Here is a 12,388-nt window from a genome sequence, read left to right as displayed (position 1 = left end):
TATAGGCACAGTGGCTCATGCCTATAATCCCAGGACTTTGGGAGGCCAAGGCAGGAGGATCACTTGAGGCCTGGAGTTCGAGACCAGCCTGGCCAACACAATGAAACCCTGTCTCTACTAAAAATACAAAAATTAGCCAGACATGGTGGGGCATGCCTGTAGTCCCAGCTGCTCGGGAGGCTGAGGCAGGGGAATAGCTTGAACCTGGGAGGCAGAGGTTTCGGTGAGCCGAAATAGTGCCATTGCACTCCAACCTGGGTGACAGAGTGAGACTCTGTCTCAAAAATAATAATACATAAAATAAAAAATAAAAGTAGTTTCTCATATAAATGTTTATTGTTGTATCTGTACAGTGTTTTACCATTTACAAAGTGGTTTCACAGCTGCCATCTCATTTGATACTGTATTAACTCCATTTTTCTCTCTATTTTATGGATTCATTCATCCAAAGAAATATTAAATGCTTACTATGTGTTAGACACACAAACAGGAGGAAAGGCCAACTGACCATTCTGTTAGTTACCCAACCGCTTGACAAACCCATCACTAACTGCAAATTCATTAATGAATGACCTGCAAACTGACTAATTAATCACCTAATCAGTCTCAGAGATAGCAAGGGCTACAGGATAAGTGGGGGATGCCTGTCAGCACAGTAGGGTGGCTCCCTAGAGCCTGGGTTGGCTTTGGTTGAGGATGACCTTTTGGTGGAGGATGAGCTGGCACCATAGTGTAGTGAAAAGCAATTACAATTAAAAAAAATAGGTTTTTAGAGCACTTAATAAATTCTAATGCCAAGCTCCAACCCAGACCAACTGAGTCAGAATCTTTGCTAGTAGAGCCAAAGCTGGACGTGGTGGTGCCGCTTGAAGTCCTAGCTACTCAGGGAACCGAGGTAGGAGGACAGCTTGAGCCCAGGAGTTCCAGGCAAGGCTGAGAACCACTGGTCTATGAAAATCCTGTTCTCTGCTTTCCTAGTCTCTCTTGTAGCTAGAGTTGTCCATGTAATCCAGTGTTGGCCAATGAGACCTAAACGGAAGACTGGCGGGGAGAAAGGTTGTGGGAAATATTTTGCTTTCTTGATAAAGGGGAAGATGTGGTCTTCCTTTCCCCCGCAGATGAGATCCTTGAAGTTCTTACCCTCTAGAGACCTTAAGGCCGGAAGGATGAAAGTCAATGTGTTAAGAATATCCGAGGAAAAAAAGAAAGGGCCTGAGTTCCTTATGGCATCATTGAGCAGGTAAATCAGTGCCAGCCTGCTTCTTATAAATAAGAAAAATAAACCTTATTTCTTTTCATCATTGTTAGTCTGGATGGATCTCTGTTACTTATAGCCAAATATGCTCCTGAAGTGTATGTAAAAGTTCCCAACTCAGTGGGTTTGTTTGTTTGTTTGTTTTTTAAGAAACAGCATCTCACTCTGTTGCCCAGGCTGGCATGCAATCATAGCTCACTGCAGCCTCAAAGACTCCTGGGCTCAAGGCCATCCTCTTGCTTCACCAGTTCAGTGCTGAGTGCCTTCCTCCCTAATGAAAGATACTTACCTGAGAGTGCATGTGCTCGTGCCTTCCCATTCAAAACCAGGAAACAAAATCCCTCCTCAATTCTTTCCCAGCTACGTTTTTCTGTGTATGCTGTGGTCTAAGGCCTAGGGTCCTTATTAAGCTCCAAAAGGGAAAGGATGGATGAGGCAGCAGGGAATTGATCTGTCCCCTATAGCTTTATTGTCACCCAGTAGCCCCAAGTCTTGGTTCCAGATTCCTCAGCCCACATCCCATTCAGATTAGCAAGCTCAGGAAAGCTGTGGGGCAGGAGCTTGAGCTCCCTCTGGGAGGTTGGAGAAGGACCGAGCAGGGGATGGGTAGAGGTGGCAGCTGCTGCTGCTGCAGGTGCTTCCCCTCCCACCGCAGATGCAGGTCTGCTTACCTGACCTCTCACCCTGCTCTCCCAGGCCTTCTCCTATCAGGGAGAACCAGAAACTTCCAGGTAGAAGGAACTGAGGACTGGGCTGCCTTGATCTCTGAGCTGGGTGAGGCAGACTGGTCTGAGCCCCTTTGGGACTGAGGACAGAGACAGTGATTCACCAACAGCACGCAGGTGGATCCCTCCTTTAACTCTCATTGGAGACACTACAGAGGTAAGGAATGACTGATCAAGTTTGGGTTTTGCATAGCCTGAGCAATCTAGACCTCCTGATTCAGAGACCTTTTTCTTCAGTGGATTTTCTGGAGGTCAGCTTTCCCCTCCCCTGTCCATACACTACGTTCCTGAAGCCTCACTTCCTTCCATTTCCTCCAGTAAGACTTCTCTGAAATATATGCTTATTTTACTACCAGAGGAAGGTATATCTGCTAGCGTTGTGCTAGGTGAAAAAAATTCCTAAATCAGAGATATTATTTAATTGTTCAACACCTCCCTTTTTTTCCTTTCTCCTTTGTATTCTTCCTAAGCATAGATAATCCACATTTGGCTTTAAATTCGGCTTCTTGGGGATATTTCTGAATGAGGGCGCTAAAATAAATTAGAATTCAAGAATGGGAGAGTATCAGAAAACGCTTGGAATTTGAAGTTTAAAGGCCTGAACCCAGGTCTGTTTACAGAAGGACCTACAGCATGTTCTAGGTCAGAGTTTTAAGGCTAGAGCAGAGTTTTAAGGCTCTGCTTCCTCATCTATAAATGAATTTAATAATAACAGCCACCTCATAGGGTAGTAGAAAGGATGAAGTGACAGCACATAGATAAAAGTGCTTTGAGGGCTCACAATTATAGCTAACATTTATCAAACACCTACAAAGTTCCTGGCAGAATTCTAAGAACTTTATGCACATTATCTCATTTCAGCCTCACTACCTTATCAGGTGGTTACTATCATAAACCCAGTTTTACAGATGAAGAAATTGAGGTCACATAATTTGCCCAACGTCATACAACCAGGAAATGAAGACAAGATTTAAAGCCAAACTAGTTCAAATCTTCAGTGCCTATCCTTTTAAGTAAACTGCTCTCCAGTCTCTTAACCTAAGCAGGTTTTATTTGTTAAACAGGTTTTATTTGTTATTTCCTTCACGTTGTTGTTGTAAGAGTGACATGTCTAGTGCCTGGCACATGGTAACACTCAAATACACATATTATTATAAATAGGACTTGACCAAGGTCTCACAGTAAGTAAAGAGGTCATTGGACCTATAGGGCTCGAGAACCCAAGATCATAACCTATTCGTTACGATTATTGTTCATTTGCTAAAAAATAAAATACTCACCCAGGGACCAAAAACTTAATCATCTCTCTCTTCAGATTTCCAAGAGAGGGCACTTCCGGTATCCTTGATGTTCCTAAGAACATCATTCTCTGTCTCCTGAGGACTCCTACCACGTTAGCTACTGGAAGAAAGCCAGCAGGACCCCAGGAGTGGGCCGCTCATTCAACAGGACACATTGCTAATGGAATGAAGAGCGCTGTACACACAGACTCTGCTGCAAGCTTTTCATGTGCAAAGATGGTGTTGATGGCCCCTTCTAGCTGAGAACACAGCCTTGGCCAAGAAAGGCAAATTAGGCCAGGACAGTGGCTCAGGCCTGTAATCCCAGCACTTTGGGAGGCCAAGGTGGGAGAATTGCTTGAGCTCAGGAGTTCAAGACCAGCCTGAGTAATATATTTAATAGCAAGACCCTATCTCCACCGGGCGCGGTGGCTAACACCTGTAATACCAACACTTTGGGAGGCTGAGGCGGGTGGATCACTTGAGGTCAGGAGTTGGAGACCAGCCTCGCCAACATGGTGAAACCCTGTGTCTACTGAAAATATAAAAATTAGCCGGGTGTGGTGGTGCACGTCTGTAATCCCAGCTGCTTGGGAGCTGAGGCAGGAGAATCCCTTAAACCAGGGAGGCGGAGGTTGCAGTGAGCCAAGATTGCGCCACTGCACTCCAGCCTCGGTGACAGAGTGAGACTCTGTCTCAAAAACCGAATGAACAAATAACAACAAAAAGATCCTATCTCTACGAAATACAAATTTTTAAAAAGGGAAATTTTTGACTACATCAGAAACAAGTGACGATAAGGAAAATTGTGCTTTCATCTGGAATGAAATCCTTTATAACAGGCCACCAGGCAAAGAACCCTCTGCTCCTACCCCACACCCCACCTACTTGGCCGCAGACCTACTGCCCCAGAGGCAATTCAGCCCTGGGTATGGAGGGACACACCGCAGGGTTGCACGGGCGGCTCAGAACACCATTCTCTCTCCTTCCTTGAGTCTGATGTATTACTATGAAGGCACTATATAAACACAAAGCCAAATGACTCATGGCAACAAAGCTGAATGAAACTCCAACAAAAGGCATGTCCTTGGTGCCTTCCACTCCTTCCCCACATCACAGGGCCCTTCTGTCAGTCTGTACCAAGCTCAAGTCTCTTTTCCAATCGCCGTCCCAAGAAGCGTGTTCTGGAGCTTCCTGAGTGCCCCTAACCCATGTCACCAAGGTCCTTTTCTCCCTGCTGCCCTCTTCCTCAAACGTCCCCCATCTGCCTCCGGCCCCACTCACCCAGGGTTGCTCTCTGTGCTTGGGTTTTTCAATCCCCAATTCTAAAGAGACAGGCACAGTAGAAAAGGGAATGGAAGGAGGCTTGATGTGGGCATCAGTGGGAAGATTTGGAAGAAATTGGAGAAGGGACTTTGCTCACTGCTCAGTCACCAAAACTGTTCTCTAGCAGATTTCATGAAGAAAAGACACTCAGCTGAAGGCCTACGGGAAATTTCCTTGCCTCCAAGGCCCAAAAGCTCTGTCCATCGATCTGTTTGGGAAGTGCCTCCTCACATCTAGCTTCAACCCTTCTTGCTGCAGTTGGTCCTTTCTCTAAGGAGTCAGAGGCACGCTGGGGCTCTGTTAACTGGTCAGGCCTCCACAGTAAGACTTTCCATTCCCTCATTCAGTCTCCAAAGCCGGGGGTATGCAGCTGTCCAAGGAGTGCTGCGCCCTGGAGCTATGCCAACGCTGGCACGGAACAGGGTGCAGATCTGAGCCTGCAGGTTCGCGAGAGGCAGGCCCGGGGCTGTGGCTCCTCTGAGAGATTCAACAGGCCCCCGACGGGAGGACAGGAAGGAGTCCCTAGGCCCGACCACCCCCCCTCCCAGCGCCTCCTGCGTCCTTGGGTTTTCTGATGTTTCTCCTTTGAACACGTTCCTTTATTTATTGGGCCTCGTTTAACCTCAGCCATGTCCTCCCAAGATCATTTATTTGGTAACTGTCACTCAGCCTGCTCTGGCATTAACCTTGTAATCCTATTGATTTCCTCCAAGGTAGTTGGAGGTTTTCCCGTCTTCTTGCTGGACAGGTAGGGACTGATTCTCAGTTCTATAATCGAGGAAGACGGCCCAGGCTGGTAAGGGGCCTGCCCAGAGGCTGTCTGGAGTTGCCTCTTTCTCACTGTGGCTCTCACCAGCCTGCGGGAGACCGATTCCTGAGGTCACCTCGGTTGCTTAAGTGTGAGGTAAGGTGACTGAGTGCACACCACCATCACCAGCAAGAGCTCCCTGAGTGGCTACTGAGGCTGTCCTTCAGCTCAAAGATACTGCATTCCACCAATTGAAGCTCTGATCGCCCTGGAAACCCGCCCCCCTCCACCATCTTGGATGCCGGAGGCGGAAGGGGCCCAATCAACGAGGGGGAAGCGGGTGAGGGTGGTGCCGAGGCCCAAGCCCGCGCCCACGTGGCCACCAGGCCTGCGCCTTCCCGCCACCTGTGGCTGGCAGCCTGGCCCCTGTTGAGCTGCAGCTGCAGCTCCCAGACACTAGCCCAGTCCGTCGCCAGGGGATTAGTGTCTGTCTGTCGGTTGGGACAGCCTCAGTGGGGGTTGTCCCGGCCCAGACAAGGGCCTCCACCTCGCCTTTACCCAGGACCACCCCCCCTGAGTCCAGCATGGGCAGAAGGGATTGTTTTGGGGGGTCTGAGTGCCTGGAGTGCTGATCTCTCCCAGAGCTGAGGTGTGGGGTGACCAGAGTCCCCCTCCCTGCCAAGGCTGAGCCACATGTGCTGGGAAGTTCATTTCCCCTTGTTTTCCAGAACGGGCTCCGGGATTGACCCCGGGAGTGACCCCAGTGTCAGGAGGCATTAATGATCTCCATACGGGCAATAAACAGGCAGACCGGCTGGCTGGGTGTGGAGGTGCCCTGGAATGGGGCCGCCTTATTAGCTTCCCATTCACTCGTGGGTAGAGGCTTAATTAGGAAGGGCTCCCTCCTCTGTCTCCCCCTCCCCCAAGCATCCCTGACCTCCCTGGGAACTGAAGTCTTCTCACTGGTTCCTCTGCTCCTCAAGGGCTTCCTCAAGAGGCAGCTTCTTCAGATGTCAGCTCAGTCATTTGTCCGCCTCTAACAGGACTTTTGACTCAGCCCTGATAATAAGGTCTATCTTGTTTGTTAAAGCCTCCAGAGGCAAAAAGCGCACAAACGTTCTGAGTCAGCTCGCTTTTTTGTCTACCAGACCCAGGAACAAGAAGATCTTTCTCTTCTTTAACTTAAATCCCTCTTGACCATTTAAGTTGGAGCCTGTTGAGCCTTATTTTCTCTAAGTGCAAAGGGAGATAGCTGGTGACCACCCTTTACTTCCAGTCTTTAGCAACTGCCTAGATGATTACAAAGCCCAATCTGATCACAACTATCTCTCCAACTTTATTGCCATTAGGGAGGTTGCTCATTCTAAGCGTGCAACTTGCTCTCTTTGGGCTTCAGTTTCCTCATCTGTACAACTCACTTAAAATTCATCAAGCACCACATGCTAGGCACAATGGTAAGCACTAGGGCAATAAAGCCGAGGAAAACTCAGGGCCTACTTTAGGGGAGCTCCCAGTCCAGTGAAGGAGGCAGACTTGTAAACAAATGCCATAATAAAATGTGCTCAGGGCTATAATCTTAAGCCCTTACTGAGTGTGAAGAGAATACAAAAGAGGGATTAACTAACTCATCCTGGCTTGTTTGAGGAAGTCTCCATGAGAGGTGAGATCTGATGCTATCTATGAAAGACGAATATGAATGAGATCCCTTGAGACAGAGAATGTGGGAAAGGCATCCAGGAGAAAGGAAGAATACAGACATATGCATAGAGGCCTGTTTGAGGAGTAGTGGGGCTGGAGTGGTAAATGAAGCCTGTGGAAAGATAAGGCTTGGGAAGGACCTTGTAAACCATATTAAGAACTTTAGTGAATGGCTATGGGGAACCATAAAGGGTTCTTTTTGCGGGAGGGGGAAGGGAAGGAGAAGCTTGGACTGATCAGATTTTATTTTATTTTATTTTATCTTTTTGAGATGCAGTCTCCCTCTGTTGCCCAGGCTGGAGTACAGTGGCGCTCACTGCAATCTCCGCCTCTGAGGTTCAAGTGATTCTCCTGCCTCAGCCTCCCGAGCAGCTGGGATTACAGGCTTCCACCACTATGTCCAGCTAATTTTTGTATTTTTAGTAGAGACAGCATTTTACCATGTTGGCCAGGCTGGTCTCAAACTCCTGACCTCAAATGATCCGCCTACGTTGGCCTCCCAAAGTGCTGGGATTACAGGCGTGAGCCACTGCGCCCAGCCCAGTTTGTATTGTAGAAGATGACTGATAGTGGGGCAGATAGACTTGCAGGTAGAGACTGGCAGCAAGGAGTTATGAAGGCAGGGAAGTTATTAGAAAGATATTTAGGAGAAGTGGAGTGTAGAAGAGGCAGGAGTTAAAGATGTTTCTGGGCCAGAGTATGATGGACAGTTGTGATTTTTTTACACACAGACTTCATACCCGCCTTTTCAGGTTCAGACTGTTGGTTGAGTTTTAGGAGAAAGAATCATTCTCTAGAGGCTTTTAAAAACAAGATTGGCAATATCAGGATTGAGTACAGTTTGGTAGGACCATCACTGAAGGGGTTGTGCTTACCCCCAGCTAAGACTATGTGATCCTAGTTAGCGCATTCAGATGCTTTCTTCCTGTAATTCTAATCTCGAGCCTAATGGCAGAAAGAATGAAAGGATAGAAGTTGTATCGTCCTCTTTGGGCCTCGGCTTCCTTAACTGTACAGTTCATTTTAGATTCAACAAACACTACACGGTAGGTAATGTTCTTCTACTACATTCTTCAGTCTTCATTCCCTAGGGAAGCCACTTACTTGTGTCCACTGTTCAGCTTCCCAGAGCTGCTCTGGACTTCATTATTTTTGAGGCTTGACCTTCAAGACTTTTCTTCATGTCAATGAATTGCCCCATGCTTCCAAAAAATCCCCTTTCTGCTAAAGCCAACCAGGTACAGTGTCACAGCTTTGACACAGAACCTTTTGTGGTTGTGATGACATTAAGTGAGAAAAGAGGCAGTGGGTATGGGCAGAGATGAGTTTCATTTTAGTCATGATAAGAAATACAGGGTCTGGAGATCATGATTTGAGACACATGAGTACACAGTGGGCATTCATACTGGTAGTTGATGAGGCCACAGAGGGGGAATTCATTGAAAAAGAAAAGGAGACCAAGAATGGAATCTCGGAGGGTGTGGAAAAGAAAGGAAATCAGCAAAGGGGCCTGAGAAGAATCAGTTAAAAAATTGACTGAGAGAGTGCAATCCTGGCAGCAAAAGAACTTTTTCGGAGCAAGGGAGAGGTCAGCAATGTAAAGTACTGGCAACTGTATTAAGGAGGATTCAAGGAGGAGGAAGTTAGAGTCACTGGGGACATTAGGAAGAGCAGATTAGTGGAGGGAAGATAAGAGTTCATCTCCATTTCAAGCTGTTGGAAGATCAAATGAGCTGGCTACTGTAAATTGGAAGGAGCCACCAAATGGGAGAGGGTCACACTCTGGTTTTCCTGGGTTTCTGGAAAGAACCATAATGCTGGCCTCCTGTGCCAACTTCCCTCCCATGGGCATTGACTAAAACTTGCCAGCAAGTCACTATACATCACTGGAGTCCTCACCTGCCCAGAGGGCCTGTCTTGGGGAGCTCCCTCTCTCAGACTCACTCAGGAGTCAGGCCTAGTGGCCCAGCAGAGTGGCTGAAGACAATCCTGCAATCATGCTGTGTTTTTGCAGTGGATGACCCTTCATAGCCCACCCTCCTTATTTCACTGTCAGTAACATCTCAATGCGTCACCTGACATTAAAGGCCTCCAAGATTTAACACCAAACCTGTTTCTACCCCAGTCCCACTGCCCCTCCTCAGGAACCAAATTCCCTTTCGCACAGCTCCCTCGCAATGGCCTTCACAGTCCTTTTAATGCACCTTTGTTCACACGGCATCCCTTTGATATCTCTCCCTTGATTTCCTGCCTACCTGCATCCTTCACAGTTTATGTAACACTTTCACATATACCTGAGCTCATAACAACCCTGAGGAGTAGGAAGGAATACAGACGGTATCACACACAATTTTACAAATAAGGAAACCAAGGCGTAGGGGAGGTAAGGGACTTTCCCAAAGTCACACAACTAAGAGGTGGCCTCTTCAGACTTTTGGAGTTTCATGGTTTCCAGATTCCAGGCTTCAGAATCATAAAGCTTAGTGCAATTGTCACCTCCTTGTCAGCCTGGGACAGACTGTAAACTACATACAGTTTGGCACAGAGGGTTTGGGGACAGCATGACATGGTGGTTGAGATTGGCCACTGGGTCCATACATCTCAGGTATTATCTTGGGTGATCTACTTAGCTTCTCTGGTCCTCAGTTTCCTCATCTGTAAAATGAGCAAAATAATACTCATTTACTTCATCAAGTTATTAAGTATTTGGGAAGCATTTACAACACTACAGAGTAAATAGATTTACTTGAAAGTGAAATGAACTTGGTTGAAAAAGATTAGACTTATTCATTGTCCATGGTATTACTACTGCTTTAGAGTAAAATGTCCTCATTGGAGAGAATCTGGTAATTATGGCAGAGTGCAAAGAAAACAAAAGAGATAACCACTTAACATTTTTACCAGAGTGATGACAGCAAGATGGTGGAATAGGAGATTCCAATCCTCATACTTCCATAGAAACATCAATTTTGACAACTATCCATGGACAAGAAGAATACCTCAAGTAGGAAACCAGGAGTCCAGTGAAGCAATTATAAAACTCTGTTTAAGCCAAAAAAAAAAAAAAAAAAAAAAAAGAAAAGAAAAGAAAAGAAAGAAAAGAAAAAACAATTAAGACTAGATGCATTGATGAATGTAAGAACGTGGTGGCTCATGCCTGTAATCCCAGCACTTTAGGAGGCCGAGGCAGGCAGATCACCTGAGGTCAGGAGTTTCAGACCAGCCTCGCCAACATGGTGAAACCCCATCTCTACTAAAAATACAAAAAATTAGCCGAGCGTGGTGGCATGTGCCTGTAATCCCAGCTACTCGAGAGGCTGAGGCAGGAGAATAGCTTGAACCCAGGAGGCGGAGGTTGCAGTGAGCCGAGATCATGCCACTGCACTCCAGCCTGGGTGACAGAGTGAGACTTTACCTCAAAAAAAAAAAAAAAAAAAAACAATTAGCCTGTCGTGGTGGCAGGCGCCTGTAGTCCCAGCTACTTGGGAGGCTGAGGCAGGAGAATCACTTGAACCTAGGAGGTGGAGGTTGCAGTGAGCTGAGATTGCGCCACTGCACTCCAGCCCAGGCAACAAGAGCGAGACTCCATCTAAAAAAGAAAAGAAGAAGAACAGTTTCACTTAAGCCACATAACCCCACTCTCAGGCCTCATGGCTCAGTGCCCAAGTCCGCAGTTTCTTCTATGGGAGATAGTGAGAGTGAAGTGAGTGTCCAGCTTCCCCAGCCTCACAGGTTGTTACCCAAGAAGCTCACTTCTGCCTCACCCCACCCACATCACTGAGGAGATCACACAGCTAACAGTCTTGGGGGAGCTAGGAGCAACCACAAAGTCTCAAAAACCAGCTATAGACCCTATTAATTGGCTTGAGACTCCACCAGGAGTCTGAAAACCTTGAAAACCCTGTGGGATACCTCATCTCCAGCACCTTCAATTGGATGACTCACACCCTCAGCACTCTGCATGTGCCCCTGAAATGGTATATGCAAAAGTCCTCAGATGGCATTTGTGCACTCCTGAGACAGAGCACCTGAGCCTACACAGACAGTGAGTGCCAGCCACCACAGAGGACACATGCAAATCCCCACAGACAGCATGTAGATATCAGCGGCTATCTCAACTTTGCAGTGTTGAGAGAAGGTGCACAACCTTGAACACTTCAAGGCACTACCCTGGAGAAAATTGAGAGGAGGCCCTCAACACCTGTCCTGACTTTATGGGATTGACAGTAGGCATACAATCCTAAGACTTACCCCCACAAGGGAGAATAAGAGAGTGGGGCAGGTGAATCCATAAAAAAGGCCTGAAAGATCTCAAACTCTTGATTGGTGAATGTCTTTCTCTTCCAAAGCCAGTTAGTAGAGACTGGAAGAGGAGACTGCTTTTTCAAAGACAGAAATGCAACAGTTCAGGGAACATGAAGAATTAAGAAAACATGACACCACCAAAGAAACAAAATAAAGCTCCTGTGGCTGATCCCAAAGAAACTGAGACCTATGAATTGCCAGATAAATAATTAAAAATAAGTGACTTAAAGAAGCTCACTGAGGTACAGGAGAATACAGACAACTAAGCAAAATCAGGAGAACAATACAAGAACAAAATGAGAAATTCAACCAAAAGATAGAAATCATAAAAAAGAACTAAACAGAAATTCTGGAGCTGTAGAATATGATGAATCAACTGAAAAATTCAATAGAGAGCTTCGACAGGAGACTCAAGCAGAAGAAAGAAGCAGTGGACTCAAAGATAGATCATTTGAAATTATCCAATCAGAGCAACAATAAGAAGAAGGGATGAAAAAGTCCTGTGTGACTTATGGGACAACATGAAACAAAACAACATTTGCATTATGAGTTGATGTTCTAGCATATTCAAAGTGCTGAAACAACAAAAACAACTGCTAACCAAGAATACTCTACCCAGCAAATCTGTTCCTAAAAAATGAAGGAGAGATAAAGACTTTTCCAGCAAAGGGAGTTCATTACTACTTACAAGAAATGCTAAAGAAAGTTCTTCAGGTTGAAATGAAAGGACATCAGCCAGCACTGGAAAGAAGAAGAAGAAGGGAGAAGGAAGAAGGAGAGGGAGAGGGAGAAAAGAAGAAGGAGAAGAAGAAGGAGGAGGAGGAATGAAAGGACAGTAAATATAAGAAACATATGAAAGTATAAAACTTGCTAGCAAAGGTAAATGTATAGTCAGATTCAGAATAGTCTAATTCTGTAACGGTAGTATGTAAATTACTTTTACCACCAGTGTAAAAGTTAAAAGACAAAAGTATTAAAAATGACTATGGGGCTGGGCACAGTGGCTCACACCTGTAATCCCAGGACTTTGGGAGGCTGAGACAGGCAGATC

Source organism: Macaca fascicularis, chromosome 16 (genome assembly GCF_037993035.2).
Source record: "Macaca fascicularis isolate 582-1 chromosome 16, T2T-MFA8v1.1".
In the NCBI taxonomy this organism is placed as follows: Eukaryota; Metazoa; Chordata; class Mammalia; order Primates; family Cercopithecidae; genus Macaca; species Macaca fascicularis.
This window is presented reverse-complemented; position numbering follows the sequence as displayed.